The following is a 13,010-nucleotide window of genomic DNA, read 5'->3' on the forward strand; positions in this document are numbered from 1 at the left end:
CAGAAGGGGAGGTGAAGAAGGAGAAAGCTGGGAAGGAAACCCAGGGGGAGGCGGTCCCGAGGTGCAGGTCAGGTGAAAAGGAGGTGCAGGGGGTCCCCTGCACCCCTCAACTGAGAAGATGTGGTGGGTGTTTAAGAAAGAACGTTGGCTGGATAAGGGAGAAGGCTGCCAAAAAGAGCAGCCAGAAAGCAAGAGGCAGAAAAGGGGGTGTTCTTATTTCTTGAAGGCATGCCCCGCTGAAAACCAAACGATTATCCAGAGCAGGTGGGAAGAACAGAGGGAGGGCTGTCCCTTAAATAGTCATCATGAACAATATAGTGGGCAAATAGGTCAGCCAACAATGGAGGTACAGGTCTAGAAGCTTAAAAAAAGGGGTGGAGGGATCTTCTCTTTTAACAGATACCTAACATGCTCTGTTTATGCTTGTCCCTCATTGGAGCTTCTCATCTTTACATCTTTACTCATCTGTGGCTGGTACAGGTGGTCATGCAGCGAAAGTCTGTCGCATTAATGGATGAATGGATGAATGCATAAAGGATGAATGGCATGTGTCTCTAACAGGATTTTACTTCTTAGAAAACAAGGTCCGTGTCTGATTTCTGTCTGTCTGCTACTGCTGATGCTCAATGAATGTCTGCTGCCCCAGAAAGAAGGCACTAACCCACAGCAGATCTGTGCTGCCTCCAGGGAGGGTTGACCATCCTGAGCCCTCTGGTGGCCGTCACCACTCGCCACAACTGTTTCAGGAAATCTTGCCCCCAGCAGCAGGATACTGGGGGAGCTGCCCTTGGAGACCCAGGCTGGTCAAATCACCAGCCTCTTCCTACTGGGCGTTGGGTGGAGGCCAGCCAGAGGACTGCTCCCCTAACACTCCCTCTGCTCCGGGTCTTTGCTGAACCCCCTTGCAAAGCCCATCCTTTCTTCCCTGTCATATTCAAATTCAGCCACAGAACTCACTTCTTCCCAGTGAACCTCCATTACCGCAAACGGGCTTTCCCATAGCCACACGAAAACCCACAGAACGCAAATTAGGGAAACATATGGAGAAGATCTATTAAAACTCCCTGGAGTTTTCCAAGTTCACACATTACAGTGGGTTTTGTTACTCATTGAAGAAAACACCTGACTTCACCTTTCTTACCTGTAGAAATTAGGTAATGAGTACAGATTAGATTAGTTAAGGATTTCAATACAAATAGCATCATTTTCACAATCATTAACACTGATGTGAGCTATGTTTGTTTTCAGTTCTTAAAAACGTTTCCCAGGTAACTAAGGAAAGGATTCAAGGGCAGGAATATCAGGCTGGCGAGATATTTAAAATAAATGAGCCAGTTTTTCCTGCTTCTGTACCAAGTTGCTTTTTTCAATTTCGAGTGATATGATACTGAAGATCAAAGGGGGAAATGTATTTAGAGTAAGAGCATCTTCTCTCCCCCAAATATTACTTCCTTAGGCATTTGATTTGCAGCATTTGATAAACCTGGTTAAATTTCTTTACGTCTGTGTAGGTCTCACATGGAGAGCTCCAATTTAGCAGTTGTCACAGTGTATCATTATGATTTATGCGTGTCTTTCCTCCCCCTAACATGGGATTACAAAAGATAAAGACTCTTCTCAAAGACTTGTTTTTTGTATTCCTGATGCCTAGAGGAGCGCCTGGGCCACAGTAGGTGTTGTGATGACAGAAAGAGCTTGCATTCAATCTCACAGAGACCTCCCTTCAAAGCATGATCGTGCTGTGTTTCCAAGGTCCGGTGCCCAGGATCTGAAAAGCCACTTTACTCCTCTGTGGTAACTGCTAATTGTTCCTGAACTTAATACCAGCAAGGACATTCTCTGCCCCACCCCTAAAGCCCCCCCGACACACACACAAAAACAGCTGTGATGGGATCACAGCTACCTAGGCCACCCTACCTAGGAATCAAAGCCACTGTGAGACACTCTCCAGCCTTTCTCCCCACTCAGCCTCTGCAGGCTCTCCACAGCATCCTCTGCCAAGAGCAGTTAGGAATCCCCGCGCCGCAGTTACCAAAGGAAACAAGATCAGACAAGCACAGCTGAGCCCTGCACGTGAACCACAGATTTTCTAATGTGCCACCAAAGCCTTCTTCAAGAGGAGGATCCATCTCATTCCAAAAACCAATATACACGCATTCTACAGCCACCTTGGTGAAAGGCAGGTGGCCATTGGACTAAGGGCAGCTTTGGCTCAGGCTAAGCTACCCTCCTGGTCCACTTCCCTTTTCTTCTGGTACAAGGCTCAGGTCCTGCCGTCTACAAATGGCTTCTTGTCACTCTGGCAAGCACCTATGCACATCTGTGTGCAGACATACACACAAACACACACACGTGTGTTGGGGAAAGAGGGTTTGCCAAATGCACTAACAATGAAAACATACTCATAGAGCGTAAGTACTATATTCATCCACAAAATAGGTCTAGATAAGACGTCAGGGCTGGATGTAACATAGTTCATGTGGTATTCTTTTAGAAAAAAAAAATCTGTCTATAAAATTACACATTTATTGAGGAACATTTGAAAACTACGGGGGAAACATAAAAAGGAAAGCTATAATTACTCATAATCTCACAATGCAAATTAAGTACTATGAAATGTCTTGGTGTTTTACCTTCTGGTCTTTTTCTATGCAGAATGCTTAAACATATTACCTGCATGTCTTACATATAATACGTCTATGTAAACAAAATCATACAGGTTTGCATTGTTTTTCACTTTAAATCACAAGCATCTCACTAGTAATATTCAGGAACATTTTTAATTACTGTATAATAAATAGTTCATCCCATGGAAGTCAGATAACATATCCTATAAGTTCCCTTATTGTTGGAATCTGTGATGAACATCTTTGTATAAAATTCTTTATCTGCTTCTCTGCTCAGTTCCTTATGACAGATTCCTAAAAATAGAATCACTAAGCCAAAAGGTATGACTACTTAAGGTCCTTCATATATATGGGCTATTTTAGAAAAGAGTATATCCTCCTAAAATTCCACATGTAGTGGATGAAATAAACACACTTGCTAATAATGTTAGCATTATAATCTTTCCTAACTTGATAATTAGTTAAGGTAGGCTAACTAACTGTTGCAATAAACCATCCCAGAATTTCAATGGCTTAACACAACAAAACATTTTTTTGCTCAGTTCACTGTCTGATGTGGGTTGGCAGGGACACTATTCTATACAGTCATGCAGGCATCCATCGACCCACTCTCTTTTCATCTAGTAGCTCCACCATGGTCTGGGGACTCAGGATCCTTAGTTGTTTTTTTTCTATCCAGTGAACAAACAAGGGAAAAGAGAAATCATGGAGGATTTAGCTAATGGCTCCACACAGGTAGCTGGAATCACTACCACTCATATTCCATTGCCCAGCTTAGTCATCTAGCTATTCCCAACTGCAAGAGAGTGGAAAACGCAGTCTGCCTGTATTCACAGGAGGAAATCTTTTGGTACAGGGTAGGCATACAATGTGTTTGTCTCAATTGGCAAAAAGAAAAAAAAAATAAGGAAGTCATTTTAATATGTACTCTTGATTATTTGTGAATTTCAAACAAATTTTCATTTTATTAGCCAAGTGTACTATCTCTTCTTAAATTTCTTTTACCAATGTTTCTGTAATGTTCATAATGTTCTGAATTGATTTCTAAGAGCTCTTTCTAGTATTAAGGCTGTTAACCCTTATTTTGTCTAGAACACGTTTTCAATTTGATTGTCTTGTAATTTCGTTTATCATTTTTATGTAAATAAGTTTTTATGTCTTTAAACTATCAATTATTTCCCTTATGACTTTTCAAATTGACATCTGATCACAGAATTGCAAAGCACCAAAAAACTGGGGAATACTAACCCAACTCCCCAATTTCATTATTTTGTATTCATGATCTACAGATTAATAAACTCATACTCAATGAAATAAAATGACTGGTGCAAGGTTTTGCAGCTAATTAAAAGCAAAGCTAGGACTAGGGTTTTTTTTAATGTATTGAGTGTATAATCCATGACAAGCTATACTAAATACTTTTCAAACATTGTTTTGGTTGATTCTCAAGACAACCCTAAGAGGTAGGTGCTACTGACATTCCCATTTTACAGAGAAGGAAACCGAGGCTGCAAACAGTGATACAATATACCTGAGATCACAGAGCTAGTAAGTGGCAGCTGCATGATCTGGGCCCAAGCCCACCTGGTTGTTGGGACCATGGCTTGTCTTGGCACTACAATGAATGCCTCTCAGGTCTCCTGACACACTGCATCAAATATCCACTCCCAGGAAGGCTGCTGGGTGCCAAACACCCCGTCAGGGGAGACGCTGTGTATGAGGCTGGGCTCGGCCCTGTTCACTCCAGGACAGCTTTGGCCTTGAGTCCAGGATATTTTCTCAGTGCCCCTGCACATTTGCTTGTCCAGAAAGCATTCCGGCTCAGCACGCCGCAGCCCCCATAAATCAGCCAGCCACACGCTCTGCCCTTGCTGCTTATGAACATCAGGAGAAAGGATTTGACTTTTCCTGCTCTGCTCTTAGGGCTTCTGCACTGACATTTGAGTTATGTCATTATTTTCTTAAAGGATAGAAATCTAGTCAATGATTTATAGTAATCACGGCTGTGCGATGTATGCCAAAAGCCTCCGTCCATCCTTACGGAAGGAAGCGGAAACATAGCAAATTACTCTAACTTCTTTGACATAATTCAGTGATGGGTTGGTATTAGGTAAAGCTGAAATCTGGTGCCATGATTAAAAGATTATGATAATTCGAAACAGACAGCCCTCTCATGAATTAGGAAACATTTTCAAGGAGGCCAAGAAAGGCAAGTAATTGGAGTCAAGGTCACCCAGAGGTCAAAGGAGACAATAAAAGGTAATTGGATTTCTCAAGAATAAAACTGTTACCATACCCATTTTCTTGAACTCCATTGTCAATGGCCATGCAAGTCTGTTCTCTTCCTGTCTCTTCTATCTGCCTGGTTAGTCTCCCTGTGACCCAAACCAAGACTAGAAAAATATCAATAATAAATAACCCAGCCCCACCTAACGAGCTGTGCATGCTGGGTAAGGACTCTTACACTCTGACCTGTTTGATTATTATCTCATGCTGAGGTCTCAAACAACATCGTCTCAAGACCTACCCTCTTATTCAGACTGTTTTCCTATATTTCTAATTTCCTCCTGCTGACGGCCCACTCAAGATGAATAATAAAGGGACCAGGTTACCAGCTCCACACCAAGTCCTCCACCTGCCCAGGTTTCCTACTTTGGTGGTGGCATCACCCCCTTCCAGTGATAAAGCTCAAAGATTACCTGGGCATCTATGATTACCCCCTCTGATGTCCCCTAGGTCCAGTCTTCTGCCAACTCTCAACTCTTCATTTGTATTCTCTCTCCTAGTTTGCGTCATAGCTCTTTCCTGTCCACTGCATCTTCGACCAGCCTCATCCAAGTCATTATTCAGATAATTACTGTTAGTGTTTCTTTGATTTCCCTATGCACCTCTGTCAAAAATCAGAGGGGGATATTTCTAGGTTCTCTGTTCTGTTCCATTGATCTCTGTGCCTATCCCTCTGCCAGTACCACATAGTCTTGATTATTGTAGCTAGATAAGTCTTCAAACCTGGTAGACTGATTCCTCCTATGTTATTATTCTTTTTCAAAACTATTTTCAGAAGTTTGACTATGCTGGATCTTGGTATGGATTTCTTTGGGTTTATCCTCTTTGGAATTCACTAAGCTTCTTGAATCTGTAGGTTTGTGTCTTATCCTAACCTTGGGAACTTTCCAGCAATTAGTTCATCAAGTACTTTGTTTCAGTCCCATCCTCTTCTCTCCTAGAATTTCAAAGACACATTACGTCTTTTGTTACAGTCCTACTGGTCCCTGAGGATCTGTTTTGTTTTGTTTTGTTTTCTTCCCCAGTCTATTTTCTCTCTGTTGTTCAGATTGGGTAATTTTTATTGTTATATCTTTAAAATCATTGATTCTTTCCTTTGTCATTTCTATTCTTCTGTTTAGCCCATCCAGTGAGATTTTATTTCAGTTATTGTTTACTTCAGTTCTAAAATGTTCATTTGGTTCTTCTTTAAATTATCCTTTTCCCTGCCGAGACTTCCTATTTTACCCCTTCTTTCAAGCATGTTCATAATTGCTCAACGAAGCACTGTCATGATGGTTGCTTTAAAATCTTTGTCAGATAATTCTCATATCTCTGTCATCTCAGTATCAGCATAAGTTAATAATCGGTTTTCATTCAGTTTGAGATCTTCCTGGTTTGGGGTAATGATGAGTGATTTTTCAATTGAAATCTGGGCATTTTTGCTATTTATTATGTTATAAGGCTCTGGATTTTACTTAAATCTGACACTGCTGCAACAGGGGAAGGGAGGCCCTGCCTCATTATGACCAGGTGGGGACAGAAGTTCAGGTTCCCCGCTTGACCTCCACTGATACCCACAGGAGAAGGGGGACTTATGATTACTGTTGAGCAGGAGTTCTAGCTCTTCAACAGGTCTCCACTGATACTTACCTGGCTAGGAGGGACAGGAGTGCCTCATTACTGTGCCTCAGGTGGCCTTCACTGGCACCACTGGTGAGGTGGGAGCAGGCAGAAGGGGATGCATGGCCTTGTTACTGCTGGGTAGTAGTAATGAGGCAGGACAGACAGTCTAGGAAATTGACAGCCCCCTCCAGGGTACAATGTGAGGTGCCTCGCTGGTTAGACAAGCTACTGTATCCAGTACCTGCAGCTGGTGGAGAAAAACAAGAACTAGTTTCATCCAGCAAGGCTAATCCCTATGATGGGGGAACCTTACCTTTAGCTAATTTTAATGTCATTATAATGTCATTTGCATTGAGGTTACTACGACTCCCATCATGCTTCTGACACCATGACAGTTCTGGAGGAACGAAATAAGGAAGAAAAAGCAGAAATGGAGGGTCCCACCCAGGGGAGGAGATGAATGAACCATGACAATGGGACGTCACCAATTCTTGCCATGGGAGGGATAAAAGCCCCTGATCGTGACTTCCTTGGGGTGACTCATTCTCTGAGTTTACCCACACTTTCCTCTCAAGTGTGTACTTTCATTTTCAATAAATCACTTTCACTTTCCTGCATCTGTCTCGCTCTTGAATCCTTTCTTGTGCAGAGACAAGAAACTGGTCACCGCTGCTCTGGGTTAAGAAACTGGTCACCGCTGCTCTGGGTTGAGTTCTCTCTTGGACATCCCTCTGAGCGTCAGGTGACAGTAAGAGTCCTGACTCTCCACTAGGCCTCCTCTGACCACCCCAGAAGGGAGGGGAAGGGACATCTTAGTGCTGCTGTGTGGGAGTGAAAGCCTAGGCTCCCCACATGTCTGAACTGAGAAGTGGGCTCTCAGAAATGGCTGAGGTGATTCCAGAGATGAAGAATGGATTACTAGAAGTCAAACGGCAAGATAGTAGCAAAGTCAGAACCCAACACCCAGGCCCTGGCTCCAAGACCACTTACCTATAAACCAAGGAGCTCCTAAAGCACAGAAAGAATGCCAGCCCCAACCCAATATAGTAACAAAAAATCGAGCTAGCCAGAGACCAGTGGCTGCCTCCCTTCACATCCTGCCACACCCCAAGGCCAGAACGCACACACGGTTATGCACCATCGTCCCCTAAACAACACAAACACACGTCTACTCAGGACAGACCTTCCATCCAACACACACAGTAAAAGCACAGTTGCCAGCCAAGAGCTACGGCATCACAGTCACCTTCGGGGCTGGTGGTCTTCCATCTAGAGGATTCTGGCTTTCCTACCATTAGAATCCCTGACACCAAGACGCATCCAGGAGCTGCAGAACTCAGGGCAACCTGCAGGCCAAGCATCCCTCTCCTGGCTGGAGACCTGGGTCTGTACCCCGCTGGAGGAGCCTTCCTTGGACCTGGGACCTCGCATCTGGCCCGGCCAGGGGTCTCAGCACAGTACTGCTTCTTCTCCAGCAAGCAAAAGCTGGTGACCTGGGAAGGGAAACTGCTAACAGCCTCTGTTTTTGTTTCCATTTAAAAAGGTTACTGACTTTACTTCATGTGGAAAGAACCAAAGTAACAATTTCAAAGAGGCTCAGCATGTTTTGGCGCTGACCAAATACACAGAGCTTTGAGGTAGGGAGGAAAGGGAAGGAGAGAGGGAACAAACGCTTATCCTACATTCGCCATGTGCCAGACACAAGCTTTGGTGCTCCTTCCATGCCCTCCCCTGGTTTTTACAATAAAAAATCCGGCCAGAATCAAGTTCCAAACCCCTGCTAAAGGCCATCCATCTGCTCAGAGTCAGGCAGAGCTGCTAGACTCATGGATGGTATGAAATAATAAGCAGCTTTATGGTATAATATATAATTGGAATCATGAAATTTAATGAAGTATTTGATGCCTAAATGTCAAAATAATGTGATTTAAATTGTTAAATTCATTAGAATAACTACTTAAGAATTACAAATTGTGCTGAACTAATTGCCTATGTTAGTATCACCGAGGCTGATAAATACCCACAATCTTTTGATAGAACTTGGGAATTAAGCTATACTTTTATGAGCACTGGAACATCTATGAGTGGTTTCGTTGACTATTGGGATATTTTAACATTCACTCTTTTTAAAACAACTTTCAAATATTATCGTCATCTAGACCAGGGGTCAGCAAACTGGCCAGTGGGACAAACCTGACCCACTGCCTGTTTTTGTCATATTTTCCAATGGTTGAACAAAAATCAAAAGAATAAAACTATTTTATTATATGAAAATTGTATGAAATTCAAATTCAGTGTCCATAAATAAAATTTTACAGGAACACAGCCCGGCCCATTCACTTATGCATTGTCTATGGCTGCTTTTGTGCTCAAAAAGCAGAGTTGATTAGTTGCAACAAAGACTATACAGCATGCAAAGCCCAACTACTAACTGTCTGGTCCTTTACAAAAAATGTTTGCCGACCCCTGATCTAAACTGTCTGCGAAATGGTAGTGCCAGATTAAAACACACTGAGACGATGATGACGGCAGCAACAACAACCAGGTTTGCTACTGACGAAGCCAAATACCGGTCATCAGATAAGTAGGCAACCTGAGCACACCCACCGTGCCGTGTCGGAGATAACACCCCAACCACGTAAAAAGCAACAGGAAACAAAACTGCGTCCTGAGAATGTATCAAGCACACTTGCACGTTCTTTACATTTATTTTAAGGGGAAAAAAATAATAGTCTGAATTATAAGAGATCTGAATCCTTGTGAGGGTTTCAAGAACACAGCCCTCCCATAAAACATAATATGCTTCTACTTCCTTTCTCCCCCCGGTTAGGTGGGGGGTGGAGGGCTCCAGTCTCTCTGAATTCCCACCAATCACAGTCTGATGCCCTTCTCCGGGTCCCCAGCCTTCCTGCTGCACCATGTGGATCAAACTGGTCATTCTGTCTGCCTGCCCCTCCAAGGCTGCAAGGCCTCCCAGGCAGGAATGGCGTCTTCTTCACCTTGAAGCTGGATGGACCTTGCAGCACTCATTTAGGCACGCAGCAGGCCCTTTGTTTCATTGTAGGATGAACACTGTACATATGCTGTCTTCTCTAACTCCTGTGGCACGTACGGTGATGAGTCCACTTCACAAACCAGGAAACTGAAGCTCAAATAGGTTAAGCTGTTCAACCACAGAGGCAATAATAAGTGAAAAGTCAGGACTGGAATTCACACCATTTACAATGCAGGGTTCCCTGACACCTAGTAGGGGCTCAGAAGGTACGGGGTGCAGGAGAATGAATGCAGAGCGATGCCCATACAGAACCACTACAGAATATTAGCATGATCTCAGAAGTGGCCAAGACCTCCACTTCACTGTGCCTAGCAAAAGAAGCCAGTCACAAAAGACCATGTACTGTACGATTCTGTGTACATGTGAACACTGTATGAACACTGACATAATTTCCCTGTAGGGAACTCAGAAAGTTCCCATCTCTTGCATCCCTTGTTAGGAGAGGTACTGAGTTCCCCAATGTGAGCCTGAGAAAACAGCAGTACCTACTAAGGAAAGGAGAGGGGGGGGCAGAAAACAAGTGCCCATTCTGTTTCTCAGTACTCTCACCTGGACTCCCAGCGGCATTTTCTCAGATGAGCCCCAGAGCTGCATTTGTGTTACTAGAAAGGCTCCTGCTTTTGACCTGGTCATTACATGGCTCGAAACTGAGTTGCCAAAACGGATGTGAGATTTAAATAAAAAATTACAGCAAATTGAACATTCATGCTGGTAGCACTAATTTTTTGATTAGGGAAAAACTGGAAACAACCTAGACTGCTAACAGAGAGGGTGGGGAACCATGATGGAAAAAAATGATGGAAACTGTCATCATGCTTAAAAATGGAAGCCCTGACTAGGTTAAGAGCGGGAAACGTTTATACAAAATCATACTAAGTGACAAAGACAAATTGTGCACATGCTTAAATTCAAATTATAGGCAAATATCAAGGAGAAAACAGAATAATATAAGCTGTTAGTGTACTATGCAAATATGAGGTGGGGGTGGGGGGAAGAAGAGGAGGAAGGGGAGGAGGAAAGAGGGGGGAAGACAACAAGGGAGCGGGGAGAGAGGGAGAGAAGGATGGAGGGAATGTTTTGGTAAAGTTACAGGTACAGTAAAACTCTAATTAAAAAATAACACAGTTGTGGAATTATAAATCATACAGTCTTTCTGGAAGGCCAATGTGACTCCATGTATCAAACACCTTAAGAGGACTTGTACCTTTTGTCCCAGAAACAGCACTATGCATTGACAGGAGTATAAAATAGGCACAAAAGATGCAGTTACATTTATAAATCATATTGGAAAAATAAACAACAGGTCCAAAAATAGGAAACTGTTTAAGCAAACATGAATACTTTTAAAATACCCTCCAGCCAGTAATAAAATCATGTTTTAGAAGAACAGTGAATATTTAGTACATAGGAAAATGTGATCCTATGTAACAATACAATACGTCTACCAACAAATGTTAACAATACATGATGTATTTATTGTTAAGTGAAAAAAGCAGTGAACAAAACAATGTTCAGCATGTTACCATTTTATAAAACAGTATGTGTGTATACATGTGTGTAGATAATACAGAGATAGATAGATAGATAGATAGATAGATAGATAGATAGATAGATAGATACACATTAAAAATAATGACTATCATTGGTTGGGGAATTATGAATGATTTTTATTTTTCTTCTCTGGGTTTTTCTATATTTCTTAGTTTTCTACAATAAATATACCTTACCTTTGTAATCAGAAACAAATGAAGTATTATATCTGGAAACTTAAACAGCCAATCAGCAGCACTGTCTCAGCACACGGCATCTGACACCTGGACGTACAAGCCGTGCAGGAGACAGGCAGGGGCTAACATGGGTGCACAGCACCCAAACTAGGCAGCCTGTGGCGAGATGACTGCAAAGCCTCTGGGCCGTTTCTCCCGGGCAGGATGAACTGCACCCACCCTGCCTCTCCAGGATGTGCCTGCATAGGCTCTGCCTAGGGCAACCCAACAAGGGGTCTGGAGGACAGAGGCTGGGCCTCCTCTCTTCTCCAAGACTTAGGACCCAGCCAGCCCCACCCGCTTGCACCTCCACACTCAGGCAGGAGCGCCCACCTGCTGCACCTGCTCCTGTTTTGCAGTTCCTTCACATCTGCCCATAGCAAAAACTGGACACCCCCTGAAGCTGCGTCAGTTCTGACACTGTAACACCACCCCTTCTCTAAGCAAAATAGCCTTCCTTTTTATTTTAAAAGAGGGTTACACACCAATCCAAAGGAATGAAATACTGATGCACACTTCGACATGGGTGAGGCTTAAGGACATTATTCTTAGTGAAAGAAGCCAGTCACNGGGTTACACACCAATCCAAAGGAATGAAATACTGATGCACACTTCGACATGGGTGAGGCTTAAGGACATTATTCTTAGTGAAAGAAGCCAGTCACCAGAGACCACATATTGTATGGTTCCATTTATAGGAAAAGTCCGGAATTCCATAGAGGCAGAAAAGAGATAAGTGGTTTCCAGGGACTGGAGGAGGAAGGAGTAGGGAGGGACTTCTAATGGCTACAAAGTTTCTTTTTGAAATGATGAAATATTCTGGAATCAGATAATGTTGAGAGTTGCACAACTTCGTAAATAAATTAAGAACCACTGAATTATATACTTTAAAATGGTGAATTACAATTAGACTTTTCAGTGGGTTACAATTAGACTGAGGTCCTAACTGTCTCATTAGTTCCACAGAGCACATGCTTTGGAGTCAGATGAACTAGAATTCAAGCAAAACTTTGACACCTACTTGCTGTGTGAGCCCATGCAAGTTCCTTAACCTCTCTGAGCCTCATGTTTCTAAGCTACAGAATAGGAATAATGTCTAGCTCACATGGATTGTTGAGAGAATTAAATAAGTTAATGCAGTCCCTGTGACAACTCTATGATAGTGGTTCCTTCTCCCTTAGCTGGCCAGAAGGTCCTTTCAACTTCAAGCAGAATAAAATCCTGGGCCTCACTAATGTCAAGCAGGGCCTGGGTACCTGTCTGTTCAGGAAAAGATGCTAAATGGAGTGAGAGGTTAGAATGTTCAGTGCACAGCCTATAATGAGACTTCAGAACATGAAGACATGGTTCCACCTGCAAGGCTCACCTATAACCAGCAATAAACTTGCTCACACAGTCTCAGAGGGCCTCATGTCCACTGTCAGGTCCAACCCCCCTCTCAGCAACTGGTAAGTATTACTATTATTAGCTTTGACCAAGGATGAAGCAGAAAAAGCTCCAAGAAAACAGAAAAAGAAACAGCTGCAGTTTGCATCCCTTTTTTTTTATTACTTTTTAAAATTCACTTTGTCAAATGATGCATTTTGTTTAAAAAAAGTTTACCCAGTTAAAAATGAAGCACAGGTCAGCAATATCTTTATAATATTACAAAACTAAATCAAAGACTTTCTT

At 42.8% G+C, this 13,010-nt stretch overlaps 1 protein-coding gene across 4 annotated transcripts in view; it reads right to left on the reverse strand.

Moving 5' to 3' along the window:
• The window catches only part of THSD4 (thrombospondin type 1 domain containing 4), a 639,484-nt gene that overhangs the window by 619,649 nt on the left and 6,825 nt on the right, over positions 1 to 13,010 (reverse strand). For 2 of the 4 annotated variants that reach the window (XM_019659631.1, XM_019659630.1), the window contains exon 1: positions 6,546 to 6,592. The exons of the other annotated variants lie outside the window; for them this stretch is intronic. The gene's annotated coding sequence lies outside the window, so the exon portion shown is untranslated. Of the gene's footprint in view, positions 1 to 6,545; positions 6,593 to 13,010 lie in introns of those variants that run through there. 4 annotated transcript variants of the gene reach the window in all.

This window comes from Hipposideros armiger, unplaced genomic scaffold, assembly GCF_001890085.2.
Source record: "Hipposideros armiger isolate ML-2016 unplaced genomic scaffold, ASM189008v1 scaffold_302, whole genome shotgun sequence".
Lineage (NCBI taxonomy): Eukaryota > Metazoa > Chordata > Mammalia > Chiroptera > Hipposideridae > Hipposideros > Hipposideros armiger.